This window comes from Leopardus geoffroyi, chromosome D4 (assembly GCF_018350155.1).
Source record: "Leopardus geoffroyi isolate Oge1 chromosome D4, O.geoffroyi_Oge1_pat1.0, whole genome shotgun sequence".
Classification (NCBI taxonomy): Eukaryota; Metazoa; Chordata; class Mammalia; order Carnivora; family Felidae; genus Leopardus; species Leopardus geoffroyi.
In genome coordinates, this window is record NC_059342.1 from 83,418,864 (window position 1) to 83,443,345 (window position 24,482).

The window sequence follows — 24,482 nt, forward strand, 5'->3', positions numbered from 1 at the left end:
CTGCCCCTCCCGTGTGTCCCGTGGGGGTGGAAGGTAACATTCCGCAGATCAGTAGGTGCTTACTAAGTGCCCGAGGCGACGCGATCGGCAGGCAGTGAGATCGAGGCTCCCGCACGTAGTTGAGATTGTGCTAATTCCCCATCATCTCCTGTGATCCTTCAGGTTTTACAGGGGCTGTACGCCTGAACAAAATGGGGATCTGATAGGAACCAGCACTCCCGCATTCTTTACGTCCTTGAGAGCGGCTCTAATCTCGGCCAGCCTCCCAGAATGTGGTATGGCTCTGATTTACTATCTTGGCTGGGGGACAGTTTTAGGGGCCTCCACTCCACGTTCCCTATGAGGAGGCCTTTTACACCACAGGGTAAGGAACCACACTGAGGGCTCTGCCAGCTGCTGAGCGTGTCCAAGCCAATGACCCACGCAGGGACTGGGGAAATGACCACGGGTGGGTCTGCGGACCCACGAGGCCCGCTGCGAGATGAACTTAGGCCAGCACTCCACGCGTTGCCTCGGTACGCCCAGCATAGCACATTGGTGAATTCGCTGGTCTTATGTCGTACTATGCCCATTGTGATAAGTCCACCTTTTGGAGCCTTTTGGTCCCCCCTTGGTGCTCTGCCACCACAGTTTTATCATCTCCATCTCATGTACTGTGGGCTGGCTTCGTATCTAAGCCATTGGAAGTCATCCCGGCGGCACCAGGAGATGGGCTCACGCGCTGAGTCACGGGAGAGTGCTCCCGTATCAGTCATCTCCCCATTCAGCCTTACAGCCTCGCTGCCCTGGTACAGGACCTTCAGGACCCACTCCTGGGGGTGTTCTCCTGGTTCCCGCCACTATGCATCAGCCAGGTCTGGCAGCTCTTTTGGTAGAGTCCATTTCCTCCTCCTAAAGAGACAATCCCAACCCCCTCAGGCCACGCTGAGACCTAGTTATTGGTGTGGACCACAAGGAGGAGAAGCCGGGGCGGGGGTGTTGTGGAGGGGCCCACACCGTCCAGCGCAGGTGCAGGTGAGGCCTCGGCATTGTGTCTCACCCACGGGAAGCTCTAGCAAAGAGGAGGGGCCGCTTCTCCCAGCCCCAAGGCTCAGGTCTATCAAGCATATCCACACGAACATTCCCATCCGAGGTCTCACGGCCCCCGCTTCTCTCTATCAGCTCGCTGACTTCAACACAGAAGGCCCGCCGGGCTGAGAATTTAGCCTCCCGCGTGCCTTCTCTACTCCTCCGGTTCAGATCTTGGGTCTGATTTTCGGCACAGTCTGCCCTCCAGCTTTGGGAATGAGAGGTCTAGTTGAGCGCCCAGGCTTCTGGCTTTCGCACTGGGTCCTAGGTTGATAGCGGGCTGACCAACACTTTCCTCCTTCAGGGCTTTCACGGCAGTTAACCTCACCTAAACAACTCTGCAGTCCTGAGTTACCAGCGGCCCCCCCCCGCCCCCCCCGGGCTCCCCTCCTCTCCGATGCTAGGGCCGCGAGATAAACCAGGGCATTCCCTCCCACCCGCACCTCTTCCTCACCCAGTCAGGTGAGAGAATCTGCACACCAGGGGCTGGAATCACTCTGCTCCTACCAGCAATGTGGTCCTTGGTGCCAACTGGCCGGTGAGTGATTCAGTCCCAGGGGCCCATCCCGAGAGTCTACTTCCTAGGACCATTTGTATCACAACTGTCTTTGGTTGAGCTCAGGAGCAGATCTGAGACAAGGATGGAGTAAAGCAGCTAGTTTGTTTTAAAGCTGATCCCCAGGGGAGCCTTGGTGGCTTAGTCAGTCAAGTGTCGGACTTCGGCTCAGGTCATGATCTCAAGGTTTGTGGGTTTGAGCCCCGCATCGAGCTCTGTGCTGACAGTGTGGAGCCTGGAGCTGTCTTCAAGTTCTGTGTGTGTCTCTCTCTCTCTGCCTCTCCCTCTCTCTCTCTCTCTCTCTCTCTCTCTTTCTCTCAAAAATGAATAAACATTAAAAAAAAAATTAAAGCTGATCCCCAGAAATAGCAATAAAGAATGGGGAAGGGACACAGAGAAGGAAGGCCGATAATGTGTGTATTAATGAACAGATGCCCACTGTGGGCAGCTGAGCCTCAGACTCACTGGGGACTGGCAGAATAGAACATGCCCAAGAAATGTCTGACCCAAGGGGCACACCCAAGGGTGTCCCATTCCCACGCACCCTTGGCTAAAGGGTGCTCCTGGAGGTGTTAACCACTCAGTGCCTCTGGCCCACGCTCACCAACTCGGCACCGGGTTCAAGAGGAAGGGCTCAGGCTTGTGTCAGACACCATCACCACGTCTGGGAAAAGAGAGTGCACGGGGGATATGGGTTCAACACCCACAATGGCTGCCGCAACAGGTCTTTTGAGAATCTAGGATATACGTGCAAATTACCACAGAGCAAAAATAGCTACATTACTGAGAGCATACTATGTTGAGCATACTTTATATACTATTAACTCATTCCGTCTCCACTGGTGGGGTGACTACTATTAAGATCCCCATTTTACAGATGAGGAAACTGAGACACAAAGATATGAAGCCAAGATCCTGGCCCAACATCCCGCTAGTAAGTCACTATACGTCAAGCTCCACACAAGCCATAACGGTGCTGTGTTTTGTTTAACAATGTGCATGTTACTATTTAATGATAGACGTACTACATTAAGAAAATGATGAATTAATTTCATATTTACATCCAGTGAGTCATTTGAGAGTGGGAATCAGATCTTTTGGCCTCAGTGTGCAGAGCATCTAGCCCATAGTTGGCACTCAACGGGAATTTAGCGATTAAACGAGTGAATGAAGTAAGATGTGATTAAAAACCGGAAGTTTCTTCCGCAGCCGCAGATAACAGTGTGACCTCGGATAAGTCTCCTCTCCAGCCTGGCCTCAGTTTCCCACTCTATAAACACCCCACACCGACGCTTGCCTCACTGCTCAAGCACCACCCCTATCGTGGTTCTGGGATTCTTGTGGGGACTGCCATCCATTTGATTGGCTCCCTTGCCATTTGCCATTGGTTCCGTCCAGTGGTTCCCTCCTGGCATTTCTGGTCTTATTCAGCCCAGCCATCGCATTACTGGGTACTCTGGAGACCTGTACTATTGCATGTCAGTGAATATTGTAGGAGAAAATCACACCCCTGAACTGCCAGGTTTCACTCTAAATTCATGACCACAGACCTCCAATGGGCCCTTCAAGCTGCCCCCCAGACCCCCCTGTGTTTTGCTTCTCTGGGGTGACCATGCCCTATCTTCTCTCCTTTCAAAGTCGCCACCCCCTTGCCACCCACCTAGCTCTCAGTAGGTGACCTTGTCCCAAATATCATTGAAAGAACAGGTGCCACGAGATGTGACTGCCCTCCTAGTCTCCCCCGCCCCATCCTGTGGACCTATTGTATCTGCCTTGGTCTTTGCTGCCTCCCTCCTGACACCTAAAGGCTGCGACCCTTCTCCTCTCAGAGGCTGATCTTGCCACTTGTGCCCCTGGTCCTGTTGCTTCTCACCTTTTCAAGGACTGGAACCCTTCATTATCTCCCTTTCCCTTCCATCAGCAGCACCTTCCTCCCTGCCAGTCCATGCCCATCCGCGCACAGATGATCTCCAGGGTCTTGCTTCTTTACAAAGCCTTCCCTTGGGCCCCACTGCACCTCCTCTCCCCCCATCTTCTCAGAAGAGTCTCTTCCTCCTCCTCACCTGCCTGATCTTCTCCCCAGCCCAACCCAACCGGCCTCTGTTCCTCAGAGCCACTCACCCAGGGAGGTGCTCCAAGGGCTGGGGCGGGAGGCGAAGAATGCTGTGTCCGCCAGAGCCTCTCCCTCCGGCCTCAGCAGCAATGGGCTCATCAGTCCCGACAGGTCTGATCCAGCCTGACCTGCGCCCAGACTCCTGTTTGATCACCCCAAGTGGAATCTCAGCTTCTCTTCCCTTTGGGGCTCCTTTTGGGGGCATACCCCTTGGCTCTAGGTTGGGGGCTAATTTCAGCCAATTGCAAGTGGTTTGAGCTGGTTTAGGACAAATGCAACCAGCCAGGACCAGCTCCAAAGGGTCTGAATCAGCTGCTTCCGTTTGTGGAGCTCAGACGAATTCCCCTGATCCGGCCTGGCTGACGCAGGCCAACTCGAGGGCTTGTGGACAGTTACCATCAGGGAGCCCCAGCAGGCAGGATGTGGCTTGAGCCAGTCCAAACCTGTTTGCTGCTCCCATCCAACGTGCTCCGGTCACGGGAGGCTTTGTAAGTGTATTGGGGGGCCCTGTAAATGTTGGGATGGAAAAAGAAACAAAGCGTTTGGAAGTCAACGGGCGGAATGATTGCTAAGATGGCTTCCAGGCTGCTTTCCGTGGTGTTGAGAACTGAGAAAATGACTTCCGTCCAATTACTAAAATTAATTTTTAGAGCTTTAAGGTTAATCTTAAGTGTTCGGGGTTTTTTTTTGTTGTTGCTTGTTTGCTTTAAGGTTCTATTTTATTTTTGAGAGAAAGAGAGCACGAGTGGGAGCAGGGGAGGGGCAGAGAGAGAGGGAGACACAGAATCCGAAGCAGGCTCCAGGCTCCGAGCTGACAGCATTCAGCCCGATGTGGGGCTCAAACTCACACATTGTGAGATCGTGACCCGAGTCGAAGTCTGACGTTCAAACAACTGAGCCACCCAGGTGCCCCTTAATCCTAAGTTTTTATTTTTTATTTGAATTTTATTCTTTTAAGTTTATTTATTTATTTTGAGAGAGAGAGAACGCAAGCAGGAGTGGGGGAGGGGTAGAAAGAGAGAGAGAGAGAGAGAGAGAGAGAATCCCAAGCGCCCGACGTGGAACTGGACACGGGGCTCTATCTCACGTCTTCGAGATCATGACCTGAGCCAACATCAAGAGTCGGAGACCTAAGCGACTGAGCCATCTGGGCACCCCTATTTTCATTTGAATTTTAAATATTTAGATTTCGATTTTCAGAGCCATTTGGGGTTTAACACGGAGCAGGAGGTACACAGAGTTCTCCTATAATCCCCCCATCTGCTTCCCCTGATATTAACCTCATTGTGGTACATTTGCCACCACTGATGAGCCAGTATCAATGCATTATCATTATCAACTGAAGTCCGTAGTTTATGTAGGGGCTCACCCCTTGTGTTGTGCACCCTACAGGTTTTGGCAAATGTGTAATGATGTGCATCTATCACTACAGAATCATGCAGTACCGTGACACTGCCCCCAAATCCTCTGAACTTAGGCTCTTCAACCCTCCCTCTCCTCCCCATCCCAAACTGTCTCCGCCATTTTGCCTTTTCCAGAATGTCCTACAGCCGAAATCATATAGCATGTAGCCTTGCAGACTGGCTTCTTTCATTTAGCAACATGCATTTAAGATTCCTCCAGGTCTTTTCATAGCCTGACAGCCCATTTCTTTTGTCTTTTTCTTTTCTTTTTTTTTTTTTTGTGGTAAAATATAAATAACATAACAGGCGCCTAGGTGGCCCAGTCAGTTGAGTGTCCAACTTCGGCTCAGGTCATGATCTCGTGGTCCGTGGGGCGTCGGGCTCTGTGCTGACAGCTCGGAGCCTGGAGCCTGCTTCTGATTCTGTGACTGCCTCTCCCTCTGCCCCTCCCCCACTCACGCGCGCGCGCTCTCTCTCTCTCTCTCTCTCTCTCAAAAATAAATGCTAAAATTTTTAAAAAATATATACGTAGCACTAAACGTTTCCATTTGAACTCTTTTTAAGTGTACAGGTCAGTGGCCGTAAGCACGGTCACAGTGTTGTGCAAGCCTCCCCACTGCCTCCAGAACTGTTTTCACTTTCCCAAGATGAAACTCCATACCCATAAGACAATAATGTGCCATTCCTGCAGCTCATTTCCTTTTATCTGCGAGTAATAGTCTGCTGTCTGGTTAGGCCACAGTTTGGTTATCCGTTTCCCTTACTGAAGGATAGCTTGGTTGCTTCCAGGTTTGGGCCATCATGAATAAAGCTGCTATAAAGTTTTGTGTGGACCGAAGTTTTCAAATCGTTTTGGTAAATACCAAAGAGTGTGACAGCTGGAGCTCTAACTGGGGTATGGCGACAGCCGGTCCCAATGCTGTACAGATGTTATCTTATTTAATTGCCACAATAACCCTGGAGATAGAAGGGTGCTGTCATCCCCAATTTACAGACGAGCAAACAGAGGCTCAGGGAAGTGAGAAAACTTTAGAGAAACGTGCAAGACTAGGGGAAACGGGACAAAGAGATGATTTCCAGTTTTTTCTTTTTCATTTAGCTTTATTTTGCTCCTTTTCTCCTTGTGACAAAACAAACACATTTGTTTTCCCATCTGATTGTTGTTAGAGGCGTGTTACTCTCTGTTTAATTAGAACAGCTCTCTGGCTCAGAGGCCAAGGACCTGCTTTGGCTAATAAAGGCACCCCCCACACATACACTCTCTTGTGAATCCTTTTTCTCCCACAGCCACGGTCTGGACTCACTTCAAAGCAACAACTCTTGGTTGTGAAAAAACAAACACGTTCAAGTGGATGAAATCCCTTTCTCTTCAAATGGGTGACATCCTTCTCCCCTGGGTGTCCCATGGTCGTGGGGTCCCTGGGGAGAACAGGAGCGGGTCGGCACGTAGGGAGCCACAGCAGGCGGCAACCTCTGTGGATGGCTTTCACCGTGGTCCACGGTGGACAACAGAACCCAGGTTCGTGGGGTCACGTCGCTCTGGACCCAATGGAAAACTCAACCAGAGAAAGGACTGGGCCCAGCCATGCCCACAACTCGCCTTCCAGACCCAGGCGGTACCCCCCAGATGGCCTCCCATCCTTCCCCACCCCCTGCCCGCTCCCTCCATCCCCAAGCCCCCTTAAGTACCAATAATGGAAGTGCTTACTAGGCCCCGCAACAATTCACCCTTATCTTTTATTTATAGCTGACAAAGCTCCAAGCAGGAAAAATATAATCACACTTTAAATAATGGAAGTTGTAGGTATTAGAGCTACACGGGCAGTTACCGGAGGTGCGGCGATGTCTCCCTGCAGACCCGCCGGGGCGCATGCCGACTGCATTTTTAATTTTTAACACATATTTCTTCCCAAATTATTCCGCGTTACAGAGGAGCCACATTTATGGGGGTGATAAATTACTGTAATAAAGTGCCTCTTCCTCAAATATATAGGACGAAGCCACGCTGAGCACAGCCCAGCACAGGCGGCCCCGAGAGAGTGGTGAGAAGTCCCACTGCCTCGCTTCTCGCTTTAATTATTTGGCCAATGTGTCCTACATTTTTAATACAGTCACAAGTTTTCTTTAAGCAAAGAATTCGAAGCGACCGCTAATTTGTATTCGCGTGTGCCAATGTGTGTGGATGTGCATGCGTGCCGATGCCTGTGCACACGTGCAAACGTGTGTGTGTGTGTGTGTGTGTGTGTGGTGGCCTCTGGATGCCCAGATGTACGCACGTGTGTGTGAACAAGCCTCTGGGTGCGGAGGGCGTGCACGTATTTACATACTTAGGTGGCTACGGCGGCATTTAGCGAAACACACACTTTTGTGTAGACTTGTCTTTGCGTGTATGTGGCATTCATGCTAAAGCACACTGGTGTGGAAGTGGGGGGGGGGCAGGCATTTTTGGGGGGTGCTGACCTGCCTTCTCTGCCCAGGCCCTCACGTGCATTTGAATCCTCCCTTCTGCATCAAACCGACACCCGTCCTGACTTCCCTCCTTCCGCAAAGAGTAGAGCACAGAAGCCGAACCACAAGCTCTCGAGGTCATGCTGCCTGGACCAAAATCTCAGTTCTACTTCTTACCTGTGCCACTTTGGGGGAGCCTCTTGGTCCCTCACTTTCCCCATCTGCAAAATGGAGTTCAGATTAAGAGTATCTGTCCCAGGGCGGATGGGAAGATGAATGGGCTTAATATGTGTGGAGCAGCTCGAGTGCGGCGAGCACAAATGTTAACTATTGTTCTTCCTGCCTGCCTGCCGCGCACAGCCCAGGCTGCCGGAAGCTTCCTTGGAAAGTTACACACAGGAGAGAGCCAAGGGTGGGGACCCATGACTGGATGAGGAAGTAGCTTAGCTCAGCACTTACCCTCCTCTTGTCCCAGCCCACCTGGCGGACAGGTCGTGGCCCCCAGGAGCCCGTGTCCATCTACGCAAGTTAGCGGGCTCTCGAGGGCAGGGCTGTGCCTCCCTTATCTCACGAGGGTCCGGCAGAGTGGGTACCGTGCATATTTGCTGTCTGGACAAGCGCGAGAGCAGGTGAGCGGGGTGGGGGGACATGGGGCAGACGATGGGAGCACGTGGCTTCTCTGGGAGGCGCTAATCTAGGGAAGGAGGGGTGAGTGGGAAAGTGTGACGGGGAAGAGGGAAAAGCCAATAAGGGGGAAAAGGGAGCAGGCTACCCAGTGGGCACCTGAGGCTCAGCCCCCCCTGGGGGTCCACTGAACGACTGGGAGCAGTGTGCCTAGAGCCGTCCTACCCAGTGACCGGTAGGCTGGAGTGTTTGGTCACTGGCCACCATCCATCACTGGGTCAAGGCTGCCCCCGTGGACATTCCGGCCCTGGCGTTTCTGGGTACGCTGTGGGAAGCTGGTTCCTGCGGTGCCAGAGAAAGTTCCAGGCAGGGAAGTGGAGACGTGACGGCTGGGGACGGGATAGGGGGTATCCCCCTTTGCAGTGGGGACAGTCATTACGGAGCAGGGGACCTCAGAACGAGGGAATAGGGGCAATGCACGAACAGCATCTGCTCCGGGTAAACATTGCACGTGTGGACTCATGGCTGGACGTGAGGGTGGACAAGGGGTCAGTGAGCTGGGGAGAGAGGAGCTGGTCAGTGGGGTGACCCTAAGGACCACATCTTCTCCTGCTTCATTTCACCAGTGAAGGCTTCTGAATTGTCAAAGCTAGAAGAACAGGAGGGAAGGCAGCAAAGGGTCATTGCCACGGGCTTTCCCAACCCAAAGACTGATGTCAGGGACTGCCCCCCGACTGAGACTCTATGTCCTACACTTGCCCTGCACACACACAGGGCTGCCCCTCACAGACACTTGTCCCGCAGGACTGAAGCTGCCGCTCGGGGGCTGGAACCCAAGAAGAAAACCAGAAACCAGGGAGCTAATTCTTCAGCCTCCTCCGTACTGCTCCTGGCCCACAAACTCCCCCCAGATCCACAAGCTCCTGCTTCCTGTCCCCTCCCCACCAACATCCTTCTGCCTCTTGACTTTGCATGTGCTGTTCCCTCTGCCCGCAATGCCCCCCCCCCACTATGATCAATGTGGGAAACTCCTTTAGGAATCCATAGGGCTCTGCTCAAATGCCAGGTCCTGCACGAAGCCTCTGGTCCCAAGGAACGTCTCCTTCCCTTCTGCTCCCTCGAGACTTCCCTTAGATCCCAAATGTCACACTTACCAGCATCCTTCTGGAGTTCTGGGGTCCTGAGGAACAAAGACCATCCCCGTGTCACAACTGCATGCCTGGCGCCCAGCCCAGAGCCTGGTATGGATTCGGGGCCTCAGTTTCCTCATCTGGAACATGGGAGTGATCACGGCACCTACCTCATCATGCTGTCGTGAAGTTCAGTAGCTGTATTCAGAGCCACGTCTGGTACAAGGTAAGCACTAGACAAGCTTTAGCCATTAGCATTATCAGTGTGGTTCAGGCTGAACTTACGAGATCCAGGTGAAGACAGAAATAGAACTGCCTTGTGCAGGACCCACAACTGCTCTTCTGTCATCCCATTTTACACGTGAGGACACAGAGACTCCAGAAAGCTCACACGGCTAGAAAGGGGCAGAGCTGGGACTTGGGTCAGAGTCTGTTTGACCACAGTCCTGTGTTCTCTCCAGCACTGCCCTCCCTGGCTGTCAGTCTGTCAGTCTGTCAGTCTCTCATCCTTCCTCCCTAATGCCCTCCTCACCTCAGTGGCGCTACGAGGGGCCGCTGAGGGTAGGGGGTAAAATGTGGGTATTGATTTTTGACAAATCTGGGTTCAAAGGCTAGCCTTCCACTCCCCAGCTGTGTGGCTGTGCAGAGCCTGTGACGTCCTCTCTCTCTGCCTCAGTTTCCCTCCCCACTGTCTCCTGAGGATTTGGAGGAGCCTTTCCAAAGGCAGATTTGCAGGATGCTGAAAAAAAAAAAAATTTCGGGGCTCCTCCTCGCTAAATAGAAATTCACTTTCATAAGCAAATCTGTGTTTGTGATTCTGTTTTTCTTTCTTTTTTAATTTTTTTGATGTTTATGTAAATTTAAGAGAGAGAGAGAGAGAGACAGAATGTGAGTGGAGAAGGGCAGAGAGAGAGAGAGAGACACACACATGCACAGAATCCAAAGCAGGCTCCAGGCTCTGAGCTGTCAGCACAGACCCCAATGGCGGGGCTTGAACCCACGAGCCGTGAGATCATGACCTGAGCCGAGGTCGGACACTTTACTGAGCCACCCAGGCGCCCCTGTGATTCTGTTTTTCTTAAAGACAGACCCCCCAAATATAAGCTCTGGCTCCCCAAACCTGACCTGCCTGAGACCCTCTCTCTGCTTCTTCCAGGGCATATCCAGCCCCACCCCCCTTTCTGCCCGGAAGTCAGCGCCCGCCCCGCCGCAGGTCCCAGAGCCCCGATGGGGACCTGGGGCTTGGAAGACAAAGGGACCGGGACATCGTCCAGTAAGTTAGCGTCAGAGCGGGGCTTGAACCCACGTCTTCCAGTGCCCAGTTTGCAGCGGGGAAGGGGTGGGACCTGACCCTCACCCGTAAGTGCTTTGGGCTGTGACTCAGAAGAATAGCCTGGTGCCTCTTCAGGGGCCCAGAGGGGCAGGGGCAGCTGCGGGTGGGGGTGTCCAGGGATCACTGCTAAAGTAAGTAGCAGCTTCCTCTGAAACGCCTCTGTGGTCTGTGCAGGGGAAGGAAGTGGAGGCCCAGAAACGGGAGGGGGCAGAAGGGTGAGAGCTGCCAGCATTTCAGAGACCGAGCTGGGGCAGCCCCCACCCACCCAGATCCAACAGTCGGTTCCAGCCAGGCTGCAGCGTGGAGGCCCCAGGAGCTCAGGCCTCCCCTCCAGGCCACTCTTGGCCCGGTCCCTTCTCCTGCCCCAACGCACTCCCCACACTCTAACGGCGTCTGGCCTTACCCTTTCCCCTACTTTCTCCTGTAAGACACAAGGCCAGTGTCACCTCTTCCGGGAAGCCTTCCCTGACCACCCCGTAGACAGACACAGGCCCAAACACGTGAGCACAGACAGGATCAGGCGCCCCTAGACCCCCATCGTAAACAGGAGTATTTGTTGTGACAGCTGGCATTTACCGAGCGTTTCAATGTTGACAATGTGCCGGGTGCTCTGCCTGGCTGAGCTCATCGAATCCTTACAGAAACACGATGCTGTAGCTGTTATCAACAGCTTCATTTTACAGATGAGTAAACCAAGGCTCAGAGAAGATGACCATCTTCCCTAAGGTCACACGGTCAGAAAATGACCGGGAGTGTAATGGAGGTCTGACTCCACAGCAGGGTCATTTAACCAGGATAGGAATGGGGGCCCCGGAAGTTGTATGACGCACCTGCCCCGAGGAGGCTTACTTTCCAGCCTTGCCCTTCCCCACTCCTTGGAGCAGCTGGGAGTTAGAGAGTGCTTTAAAGGGAGAGAGGAAGCCAGGTTGTAATGAGGAAGTATTTCTGTGTAAACATTTTTGGTAAACTGTGTGAAGAGATCCCAGAAGTATTTCCAAGGCTTCCCTACGGTACTGGGCTTTCTGTTTATGGGTGTACTGAATGCCATCAGTAGGGATGAGAGGCATAATTCCAGCTTAAACGTTCTTAGACCAATCTCCCTGTGTGCCAGCCTGTGTAGAAGGCTGGTCATTTGGAGAGAGTTGGCCCAGCCCAGCGCCAGACAGGGAGCCCCAGGAGCCCTCCTGCCACCTTGCCCTCTGCGGAGACAGCCCTCCAGCCCCTCAGGCCCGGGCCCTGAGCTCTCAACGGGGCCCACGACTCGTCCTCCTGGCCTTCAAGCCTCCAAGGAGGCACCTCCTTTCTGCAGCTGCAGCAGGTCAAGAGCCTCATCCGAGGAGGAAGTGAAAGCCCTGCGTGGGTGAGTCATCGAGGGTCCTGGCCTGGAGGGGCCTGCCGGGAGTGGCACGGGGCGGGGAGAAGAGGCTGGCAGGAAGGGGTGCCACCACGAGGAGGGAGAGCTAGGAGGCCACCGAACGTGAAGGACGTGAAATCACCTGCAGACCCTGGTGGTCTTTAGCGGGAGAGGACGTGCAGAGATACCATCCACGGTCGTGTCTCTGAGGGCTGGCGTGGGGCAGAGCAGCCAGACAGGGAGGTCACAGAGGTGACCTAGGCAGTCGCCTAGCAGTTAGGGTGGCCACTGGCAGGCGGGGAGGTGGGCAGGCCGTGGGCTCTGGATCTCAACCTCCTGACTCGGGGCCCCGGTCCTGCCTCTCACTAGCTTCGTGACCGCAGGCACACGGCTTCCTCTCTCCTTTGCCCTGCTTCCTCTTCCGTCAAGTGGTGAGGGTCCCTAACCTGGACATATTAGCCTCTGAAAGGCACCTGGAAGCGTCCCTGGTCCAAGGAAACCGCAACACACAGCGACTACTGTGCCAGGCAGGGTCTCTGCAGGAAAACCAAAACACTCGGTTTCTAAATTATCTTCAACATTTATTTACTTTTGAGAGACAGAGCGTGAGCAGGGGAGGGGCAGGGAGAGAGGGAGACACAGAATCCGAAACAGGCTCCAGGCTCCGAGCTGTCAGCACAGAGCCCGAAGCAGGACTCGAACTCACGACCCGTGAGATCATGACCTGAGCCGAAGTCAGACGCTTAACCGGCTGAACCATCCAGGCGCTCTTGAAACACTAGGTTTCTAACAGAAGGAAGTCAATACAGGGACTGGCAAGAAGGTTAGAAGAAACCCAGTGGGGGGATAGTGCTGCTACCCACAGATGAGCGACAGCGGGAAGCTGGTGGCACCTCCAAGCCTGGAGGCCAACGGGAGGAGGTGACTGATCAGAGGGAGACACGAGGAGAAGGGCACTTCACATCACGGCGGGGATGGGTTGTGCTCACAGGGGGTGAGCAAGCAGTCTGGGGGACCAGGCAGGGAAGGAAGGGGTGGGAGAGGGTGACACAGACTCAGCACAGACTTGAGTCATATTCTACTTCCTAGTGGTGCCATCTGATTTACCTCTCAGAGCCTCAATTTCCTCACCTATAAAACAGAAATGAGAATAACACATAATAGTAGCAAACACTTCTCCAACTTTCAGTTCTCACACAGCCCCGTGGAGCAGGGACTATCACTATTATGCCCATTTTACCGACGAGGAAACCGAGGCACAGAGATCCAGTCACACAACTGGTATGTGGCAGGGCAGATCTGACCCAGCATGTTGGGTCCCCAAGACCTGCTCTTTGCCACTCACGCGATGCTCCCCAATCGGCCATCCGTGGCTCTCTCCCCAGCCCGTCTCACCCGGTTCAACGCCTCTCTCCTCCTGAGAATTTTACCCAGTGCCTCCAACCCAGGCTGGTTGTCTGTCAGCATCTGCTCCCAACAATAGCACCGGACGGCAGACTTACCACTTTCCTCCTAGGCCCTGGGTCCCTGGAGTCACACTGACGTGGGTGCGAGCCCTGGCTCGGCCGTTTTCCAGCCGTGGGGCCCGAGAGAAGCCACTTCCCTTCCGAAAGCCTCAGTGTCCTCGACTTTGGTGTGAGGGCCTTGTCCTGAGTTCACTGGGCTCTGGTGGGGACAGCGTGAATCCAACGTTCAGGGGGCACGCGGCCCGGGGCAGGTGTGTGTATGTGTGCGTGTGTGTGCGCGCACGAAGCCCATCGAACTCTTATCAAAACTTAGTCATATCCCCAGTCTCGGGGACGGTGCCAAGTATGTCTTTGCTTTTCCCGAGTTCCCAGCCCCTGCAGAGTGCAACATGGGGAAGTACTGGGCATTGTCCGTCTGCGCTCGCTCGCGACTGCCCGTCTCCCGCAGCCTGCTTTTCCCAGGCTCCTTTGCCAACTGGCTTCTTGTGAGGCCGGGCCAATGGGAAGTGCTGGGACGGGACTGGAGGGTCGGGGAAGCCAGGGTTCCAGCGCTGACTGCTGCCTCCTTGTCTTCAGCTCCCGCAGAACCACCCATTCTCCTGTGGCTCAGCCCCACGGCGATCCCCGCCATGATTCAGCCACCCCTGGGCGGAATCATCACCTCCTCCCTGTGCTGCTCCGGCCTGGAGTGGTAGTAGCTCGTGCCGTAGCTAGACTGCCTTCCCATCTGCTGTAGGGCTTTTCAGCTCTTTCCTCTCCCGTGGAACCAATCCCCCGTATTAAATTTCCCCTGTTCGAAATACCTGGAGTGGTTTCTGTTTTGTTTTGTTTTGTTTTTCCCCCACTGGACCTGACTTTTGCAGGAGAACTCTAGGACTTTCCTTCCCATGGAATCTCCTCCCTCTTGTCCAAGCCCAGGGTCCCTGTCCTGGGTGGTTGGGGTCAGGGTCCGAGCCCGGCGGGCGTGCTGCACCAGGACTGGACAGGACTCTAGCTCCCTTGAGCTCTTTGCAGTGAACCTGCTCCCAGCAAATGGAACTCTCTAGTGGTACCCCTGCCCTTTGTGCGACAGACGGAATGTTCCAGGATGCTGCGATGCTTCCTCTTTGCTGCCCTGCACAAAGGCCCATCTGCACAAAGGCTGGGAGGACTGGCTGGGAGCCGGGGTAGAGAAGAAAACAGTGAAGGAGGCAAAGAGCACCCCGTCCTGCCACCCCTGCAGAGGGCCTGGACAGACCTGTGTATCAGCAAGTGTAACTTTTCCTCCAGCTTCAGGATCCTCCCTGGGACTCAGGCCAAAGCCTTGAATTTTAAAACTCGGGCCAAAGCTCTGAGGGGAACGAAGGCTTTCTCCGTGAAAGGACAGCCACCCAGGGCCCCGCTCCTCAAGGAGCAAAGAAGCCAGGCCAGACTCCTTTGAGTGAGTGGAGGGGTGTAGTCCTGCCTCCCAACCAGTGCCCCCTGAGGCTCCTGTTGGGGGCTGCTCACGGAGGTCCCCTGGCCGTGATCCCCCTACTCCCTTCTTCCTTTCCAGAGTCCGGGGTAGAGGTCACTCCAGGCAGCCCCCTGCCTCTAGGCCACAGCAGGGCCTGGTCAGGAGCGTGGCTCCAGCAGGTCCCCTCAGGCCCTTTCTGGAAGTGCCCCATCCCAGGTTCCGGGCCCTTGGCCTCACCTATTCCTTTGAGGCCTCCTTCCCCTCACCCAGAGGCCAAGGTAAATCCCAGGATTCCTGGGCTCTCGACGCCCTCATGTTGTGCGTGTTCCTTGGGGTGATTACACAAACCCCCCCCAAAGTAAGGAGGAGCCTGAGAGCTCTAGTCCAACCTCGCCCTCCGTGGTACAAGTAGGGAAATTGGGGGTCGGAATGCAGACCTACTGGAAGCACACAGCGTCCTTGGCAGGTTGGTGGGAGGGGGTGGGGTGAAGCAGGTGAGGAGCTGGACCAAGACCCCGGGGACATGTGTCCTACGCGAGCACTCGCGTGAGCGTCCAGACTTCCTGTGCACACACGTGCCCCAGAGGCCACACATGTCTACAAACCGTCACACACCCCTCCCACCAGAGACCACGGGCTCAGCAACCAGGCACTTAACACATGCATAAGCACACGCACACATGTGCACCCCTAACGGGCAGACACGACCACCCACACGTGCACACATACGTGGATCCACGCTCACACGCGCACTCGTCAGTACACACTCAGAGCCACGCAGCCCTCACGTGGCCCCGTGGGATCACGACGGTGTGCGTCATCTCACATGTATGTAATCCGCAGCATATGTCCCACAACGTGCACGCACACCACAGCTAACACGTGCGTACATCGGCTCACCAAGGCGCCCTCAAACACATGCAGACTGGTGCGTTTACTCCCGTGCACCCAGCCGGGCCCACCATTCTAGTATAACTCCCCTGACGACCGTGACCATGGGGATCACCACGTCACAGGCAAGGCCTCCCCCGAGCCCGCAGGAGCTGCTGCCCACACACACATGCACACACACACTCTCACACAGAGCCTCCCCTTGGCCGGCTTCCTCCTCCGGCTCCCTCTTGCTGAGACCCTCTTCACGAACCCAGAGCCGCCTGGCTGCCCCTGGGACTCCGAAAGCACCCTGGCCACTCCCCCAGCCTTGTCCCCTAAGCTGGGTGGCCTGGGGGAGGGGAGCGGGCTGCCCAGAGCTCAAAGTCCTGGGGCCAAAGTCTTATTTGCCGGCGGAAGTTGCACAACCTGCCCCAGGCAGTCAGGGTGACTCTGGCTTATTGTCTGCGCTTCCCCTTGGCCACAAGCCCAGGCCCAGCCAGCCACCCTATTCCTGGGAGGGGGGGGGGGGGAGGAGGATGGGAAGGAAGGTGGCTCCTTTGCCCTGGGAACTGATGGCCAAAGAGGACTCCACTGGTCCCCAGCTGTGTGTGCCACACGCCAAGGCAGAGATGCACAGAACTTAGAACCCAACCTCTCCTTTCCCAAAGGGAAAGCTGAGGCCCAGGGAAGGCAGGGAGCCTGCCCAGGGTCACACAGCAAGCTGGAGGCCCAGTGGGGCTTGCGTCCAGGCTCAATCTTCTTTCTAAACCTAAGAAGATCATAGTGAGGCCCCATAGTTTAAACACAGATGAGCAGAAGCACTCTGGATGAAAGAGGGGGGGACCCGAGAGTACGTGAGGAGCGACCACCTTTCGCCCCCCACCCCCCACCTAGACTGAGTTAATTCAGCAGAGAATTGGTTTGCCATATCACCAATTCTTGGGGCTAGCCACACTTAGCCTGACTTAAAATTTGTTTCTTTAACAATGTGCAGGAGATGAATTGGCAAGGCCTTCAAAGGGCCACCAGAAGCCAGGGTCTGGGGCCATCAGATCCCTCCATCTCTGGGATCTGCCGCGCAGCCTGGGGTGTGGCCCATTCTCCCCTGACTCTTTGTTCTAGTTCTTTCCATCGGGGAGGTGGGGTAGAGACAATGTGAACATTCCTATAAATCCCTGCAATCTGCTACAGCTATAAAAACCATCCCATGCCTGTCGGCCTATTTTTCTCTTTCTTTCTTCCTCCTGCCTGCCTTCCTTTCTCAGTGCATCCCATTGGAAGTCACCGGGCGGGTGCTGGTGGCCCTGGTGAGGCCAGAGTTAAAATCGGGTGGGACCACAGCCTGGAGGGTCAGAGGACGGGTATAGACAAGGGATGGAGCAGATGAATCAACCACCGCAGGTTAAAGGAGGCAGGTTTCTCGCTGACAAGGGAGGCGTGAATGTGGAAAGGAGGACACTGAAGAACCCTGTGGTGTTGGATTGGAATTGGAGCTGTTAGCCAGAATGTGTCCTTTAAAGTGTGTGTTTGTGTGTGCGTGTGTGTGCATATGTGTATGTGTGTGCATATATGCAGGTGTGGGCTGCACACGTGTGTGCATGCATATGCATGTGTGTGTGTGTGTATGTGTGTGCCCACATGTGTGTGCATGTGTTTTTCTCCAGCTTGTTCACCCAAAAGGTCTGGGAGAAGCAACATTCCAGTAACAAGCACACTGAGCACCGAGATCTTGTTTTCCAAATACCATCCCCCCCTAGACAGAAATCAAGCTCTTTGGAGGAATGGCTGGCTCTGAGGCGGGGCCAGAGAAAGTACAAGATACGCCTGGTGTCAGAAAGTGAAGGAGTGCCCGGAGATCAAAGGGACAGGTTGAAAGGGCACAAGAACCAGCTGGGACCAAACCTGATATAATTCAAATATCAAAACAAATGAGCGATAGAGCATAGCCCATCAAACAAAATAGGAATCCACGCATCCACACAGCTGTGAACAAACAAATGAACAAATGGGCAGAAGAGAAGGCTTTTCCTTACAAGAAAATACCAAACAATAAAGGAAGAAGAAAAATCACCTCTTGGCAGCTATGATCGTGATGATGATTTCAAGTAAGTGACCACAAGGAAAGCTAAACCTAGGGGCATAAGTGAAATAAGGAGTGGGGTTCTTTTTTCAATTTTTAAAATGTTTCAAATTTATTTTTGAGAGAGACAGACAGACAGACAAAGTGTGAGCAGGGGAGGGACAGAGAGAGAGGGAGACAAAATCTGAAGCGGGCTTCAGGCTCTGACCTGTCAGCACAGAGCCTGACGTGGGACTCAGACTCACGAACCACAAGATCATGACCTGAGCCGCGGTCAGATGCTCAACCGACTGAGCCACCCAGGCGACCCAGGAGTGCTATGTTTACATAGTGCTAAAGTATCCCCACCCAGAAGCTCGTTCATACAAAAATAACACAAGCCCTCGGCAATGGAGAAACCGGGTCAAATGGCGAATTGATTGAAGTTAATACCACCAGTGGGAACAAGGTGACATTGAGTGGCACCTGACAGGGGCAGTGAGATAGCACAGTGTCTCTCCTGTGGCGCCCTGCCCTGAAATGCACAATCCTGGCATAATTACCAGGAAACACAAACAAACCCAAACCGAGCAACGTTCTGCAAAATGACCGCCCTGTTATCTTTAAAACATCAAGAGTGTGAAACCCAAGGCAGGATGGAGGAAAGGACGCTGGGCTGGTTCACTTTCTATAAGTCATATCATGGGGCAACTGGTGAAATGTGGGTGGGCATTTGGAGTTCTTAGCATCATTGCTGCATCTTTCCCTTAATTTGAAGTATCTTAAAATTATTTTGTTTTTATTTTAGAGAGAGAGAGAAAGAGAGAGCAGGTGAGGGTCAGAGGGAGAGAGAGAAAATATCAAACTGTCTCCACGTTCTGCTATGAACCCAATGCAGGGCTTGATCCCATGACCGTGGGGCCATACCTGAGCTGAAATCAAGAGTTGGACACTCAATGCACTAAGCCACCCAAGCACCCTTAAAATTCTTTTTTAATCCCACGCAGCACAACTTTGTAAAAGTGCTAAAGGAGACTGCTGGTGTATATCTCTGAGAAAAAGAGGAAGCTGAGGGTTGTGTGATGATCGCATCTCCTGGTAGAGAGTTTGGGGTTAATCGGGATGGACACCCTGAAACCAAGCAAGCAAAAACCAGGAAGATGAATAACTCCAGGAGCAACAGAAACATGTACAAGAAAGTTAATGCAATCATAGTACTCTCCGTGGCTGGGCTATCAATAACATTTACATTGTCACAAAATAAGCTGTGAATATTTATCTAACCAAAAACTATGATCTGATCATATAAGGAAGATGTTACCAGGAGAAGCAGGGAAGGGGATCGTATGGGAAGGAAACTCTTATTTGTTAAAGTAGAAAATGCAGTAAATTCAATCTAAAACTGATAACCAAGGGGCACCTGGGTGGCTCAGGTGGTGATGTGTCTGACTTCAGGTCAGGTCGTGATCTCACAGTTCGTGAGTTCCAGCCCCGCGTCCGGCTCTGCACTGACAGCTCAGAGCCTGGAGCGTGCTTTGGATTCTGTGTATCTCTCTCTTTCCGCCCCTCCCCTGCTTGCTCTCTTTCTCTTTCTCTCAAAAATAAAAATAAATAAATATTAAAAAGTAAACTTCTTTATTTTTTTTAATTTTTTTTTTAATTTTTTTTTTCAACGTTTATTTATTTTTGGGACAGAGGGAGACACAGCATGAACGGGGGAAGGGCAGAGAGAGAGGGAGACACAGAATCGGAAACAGGCTCCAGGCTCTGAGCCATCAGCCCAGAGCCCAACGCGGGGCTCAAACTCACGGACCGCGAGATCGTGACCTGGCTGAAGTCGGACGCTTAACCGACTGCGCCACCCAGGCTCCCCAAAAAGTAAACTTCTTTAAAAAAAATGAAAATAAATAAATAAAACTGAAAATCAAGAAATAAAAGGGAACAGGGGCACCTGTCTGGCTCAGTCAGTAGAGTGTGCAACTCTTGATCTCAGGGTCATGGGTTTGAGCCCCACATTGGGTGTAGAGTTTACTTAAACAAGGAAACAAAAAGCACTAAGAAAAAGAAATAAAAGGGAATAGAGAGAACCCATTATTATGACTTACATCCTGCCTTTAAAAAAATTTTTTTTAATGTTTATTTATTTTTGAGACAGAGAGAGATAGAGCATGAACGGGGGAGGGTCAGAGAGAGAGGGAGACACAGAATCTGAAACAGGCTCCAGGCTCTGAGCTGTCAGCACAGAGCTCGACACGGGGCTCGAACTCACGGACCGTGAGATCATGACCTGAGCCGAAGTCGGATGCTTAACCGACTGAGCCACCCAGGCGCCTCTCATCCTGCCTTTTTAAAGATGATGGTATATATTATGTGTGAGATCCCTTTGTATATACATTGATATTTCATACATTTAATTCGATAAAGGATTTTTCAACAATAAACAATGAATTCATATAAAATTAAAAAAAAAAAAAACCCAATATGAGCATGTTATTTAGAAGCACAAAAGTAAAAGAAACAGAAACTGCTGTGTCTTGTTGAAAGCGGTTGCCTCTGGTGGCTGGGAATCGAGGGCAAAGAGATTAGATAGGACGCTGCACTGTAAGTCTTGCAGAACACAGGGCATGTACAATTTTAATAAAAATTGAAATCAAAATCGAAAAATTTAATGAACAGAAACACGTTTTGAGCAAAGCAATGCAGTTGGACAATTTGTGGAGTTGCCTATTTAGCAAAATCTGCAAAAGAATCCCCCAGATGCTAGAGGCCTGAGAAAACAGAAAAGGACTTCTTAAGGGATTTTTTCAAAATCAGTCTAAAATGAAAATTTCCCCTGTGATACAATGAAAAAATATTCATAGGATATTATCTTCAAAGAAGAATAAACTAGAAGAGTTTGGGTCTTACGATGCTTAGCTTTGGTCACATTGAATAACCCCTGACACGCTGCCAGGAAGGGACTAGATCCATTAGAAAAATGTATGCTTCTGACTTCACCTCAGGTCATGATCTCACAGTCCATGAGTTCGAGCCCCACATCAGGTGCTGTGTTGACAGCTCAGAGCCTGGAGCCTGCTTCGGATTCTGTGTCTCCCTCTCCCTCTGCCCCTCCCCTGCTCATGCTCTGTCTCTCTCTCTGTCTCAAAAATAAATAAAAACATTCAAAAAAATTTTTAACAGAAAAATGTATGCTTAACACAACTGAAAAGAATATTTCTTAAACAAGATTTTGGGAAACCGAGCGATTTGGTAATATGGGGCAGTGGTCCCTCAACGAGCCTTTGGAGGACTAACTTTGACCAAACTGGCCTTGGGAGGTTTGGTGGTTTCCCCTGCACCCAGACCCTCCCCAAAACACAGGCTATTCCCACTGCAGTCCAGCCCCAGTCCCCCAGCGGCACCCTGGGGAGGACTCACCCTCCTCACCACCGCCTTGTGTGGTATGAATTTACGGCCCCATCTTACAGATGAGAAAATGAAACCTTGGGAAAATGAACTGGCTCGCCCAGCGCCTCCTAGTCAAAAAGTAGCCCAACTGGACTCGGCACGCAGGTTGATGAACTCCAAGGCCAAGGTTCTTTCCTTGCCCCCTCACCCCTTGGCTCTCCCACCTGCTGGTGCCAGACCTAATTAGAGCCTCACTGGCCCCTGAGATGGGCTGGGAGGCTGATGTGTCATTAGAGCATGAGATGCTGGAAGCTCCCGCCATGTGTCATTATGTCTAATTACACCAGTTCAGGCTTCTGCGTGGGCTGGTGGAGCCACAGCGTCTCTGGGCCCAAGTGGCCAGGGAACTTCTTCAGCTGAGTCCCAGGGCAGGGGCTGCCAGAGGAGCTCACAACAGCCCTGGGAGCAAGGCCCATGTTCCCTGTGTCCGCCGGAGAAAGCCAAGCTCCAGGCTCTTCCCTGAGGTTGTGGGGAAGGCCCTGGTGAGGAGGCGCTGTCTGTGCCTGCCTCCTGGCCGGGGGATGGAGTAGAAGAAGATGTCTACACAAGGACATGGCCCCCAACCCCCTCATCCCAAGCCCAGACAGATACAGGCGTGCACACACACACACACACACACACACACACGTTGCACAGAAACATGGCTTTGGAACTTATATACGAGCCTTTGAGTAAACAGCTGCTCACACTTCCATCAACTCCACTGTATGTTCGCTTTGAGGGAAGTGAGAAGGAATGTAAAGACGAGGTCCGTGTCCTCTCTGGGCAGAGATGACCAGCAGAATCAACCTTCTGCATAAGTTCTTTAACAAACGGATACTGAGTTGCTTCTGGGTGCCAGACACTGTTCTCGATGCTGGCGTCGTCAAGTCCCCGGTCTTAAGGACTTCACTTTCTACAGGGTGAGAGACAATAAACGTACGAATAAGTATATAATGTACCAGATGGTGACAAGTGGCCTGATGATGATCTGGTTGAAGAAACAATCAGTCAGGCCCCTCTCCCCCGACTCGCCCAAACCCAGAGGCTAGAGATAGAGAAACAGCTAGAACAAAGGAGCCCAACACCTCAGTTGCCTCCTCCTCCTCTTCTACTTCCCCTCTTTCCCTAATATTGCTTTCCTTTCAAAAACTAAATATTTAAAATGTGCAGAAATTACAGAAGATTTTATGACAAACACTCATGCACCAACTACCCCATCAAAGCTCCCTTATTAGTCAGGAAAGACTAGGTTATGCAAACAATCCCCAAACCGCAGTAGCTTTAAATTAACAAAGGTCTATTTCTCTCTTGTTCTCTATATCCAGTGAGGATTGCCTGGAGAGAGCTGTATTTATTGTAGTCTCCCAGGACCCCAGGCTGATGGCTGCTCTATCATTTTATGATGCTGTGATCTCAACAAGAGACTCCAAAGCTCACCATGCAGGGAAGGGAGCACGAAGACTCACACATTTGCTCTTAGATGTTTCCATTGGAAGCGGCATATGTCACTTCTGCTCACGTTTCATTGCCTAAAGCAAGTCATATGTCCCTGTACAACTTCAAAGGGTCAGTGAAGTGTAATCGTTTCATGTGCTCAGAAGAAGAACTGAAATGTTGGTGAGCTTTGTTAATATCTACTGCTTCTTCTATCCTATTTCCATCTGTCACTCAACTCCCAGGGATAAGCCCCATCTGGAAGCTGTTGTGTATCATTTTCGTCTACGGATTTTGTTTTGACTTTTAATATACCTGTATGCATAAGCAAATAATAGGTGGAAAGAAATCACAAAGAAAATTATAAAATATTTGGAACTGAATGACAGTGGAAACACAACATATCAAAGTCTGTGTGATGCAGCTAAAGCCGCATAATAGAGGGAAAGTTATAGTATTAAAAATGAATATACTCATTTTCTTTTTTTTTTAAGTTTATTTATTTTGAGAGAGAGTGAGAGAGAGGGTACACACGAGGGAGGGGCAGAGAAAGGGGGAGAGAGAATCCCAAGCGGGCTCTGCATTGTTAGCACAGAACTCGATATGGGTCTCAAACTCATGAATCATGAGATCATGACCCGAGCCAAAATCAAGAGTTTGATGCTTAACCAACTGAGCCACCCAAGTGCTCCAAAGTGAATATATTCAAGAAGAAGAAAGTTCCAAAATCAATTACCTAAGCTTTCATCTTAAGAAACTAGACAGAACAGAGCAAATCAAACCCAAAGCAAGCAAGAAGAAGGAAAAAGCAAAGATAAGAGTAGAAATCACTGAATAGCAGACAGAAAAACAATAGAGAAGATAAATGAAACCAAACACTGGCTTTTTAAAAATGTAAATAAGGGGCGCCTGGGTGGCGCAGTCGGTTAAGCGTCCGACTTCAGCCAGGTCACGATCTCGCGGTCCGTGAGTTCGAGCCCCGCGTCGGGCTCTGGGCTGATGGCTCGGAGCCTGGAGCCTGTTTCCGATTCTGTGTCTCCCTCTCTCTCTGCCCCTCCCCCGTTCATGCTCTGTCTCTCTCTGTCCCAAAAATAAATAAACGTTGAAAAAAAAATAAAAATTAAAAAAAAAAATAAATAAATAAAAATGTAAATAAAATTGATAAACCTCTAGCCAAACTGATCAGGAAGAACAGACAGACACACGTTGCAATATCAAAAAGGAAGCAAGTACATCCCTATAGATGCTAAGAATATTGAAAAGATAATCAGGGAATGTTATGCCTAACTTTATGACCATAAACTTGACAACTTAGATGAAAGAGGAAAATTCCTTGAATGACATAAAATACAATACTATAAAACTTCTAGAACTTCTAGACTTAACAAAACTCATAAAATTTCTATAAGGGGGAGCTGGGGGGGGGAAGGACTACAAGGGGGCATGGAAGAGTTTGGGGGTGACAGAAATGTTCTGTGTGTTGATTGTGGTGGTAGTTACAAGACCATATTCTATTTTCAAGAGTTTTCAAATCTACACTTAGAAGGCATACGTTAATCATATGTAAATTATATCTCAGTAAACCTGACGTTCAAATAGCTCAGAGGAGGACCACCTGGCTGGTTCAGTCAGTAGAGCATGAGACTCTTGATCTTGGGGCTGTAAGTTTGAGCCCCACGTTGGATGCAGAGATTATTTTAAAAATCAGATCTTTAAAAAACAAGACAAAAGACAAATAGCTCAGAGAAAAAGAATAT

The 24,482-nt window shown here is 51.6% G+C and overlaps 1 long non-coding RNA gene across 1 annotated transcript; it reads left to right on the forward strand.

The window, feature by feature from the left end:
• The first annotated feature begins 9,456 nt into the window (after positions 1 to 9,456).
• On the forward strand, positions 9,457 to 14,288 carry LOC123593167. The gene is made up of 4 exons (XR_006710163.1): positions 9,457 to 9,568; positions 10,499 to 10,615; positions 11,787 to 12,035; positions 14,072 to 14,288. It is a non-coding gene; the product is annotated as an uncharacterized LOC123593167 (long non-coding RNA).
• The last annotated feature ends 10,194 nt before the right edge of the window (positions 14,289 to 24,482 follow it).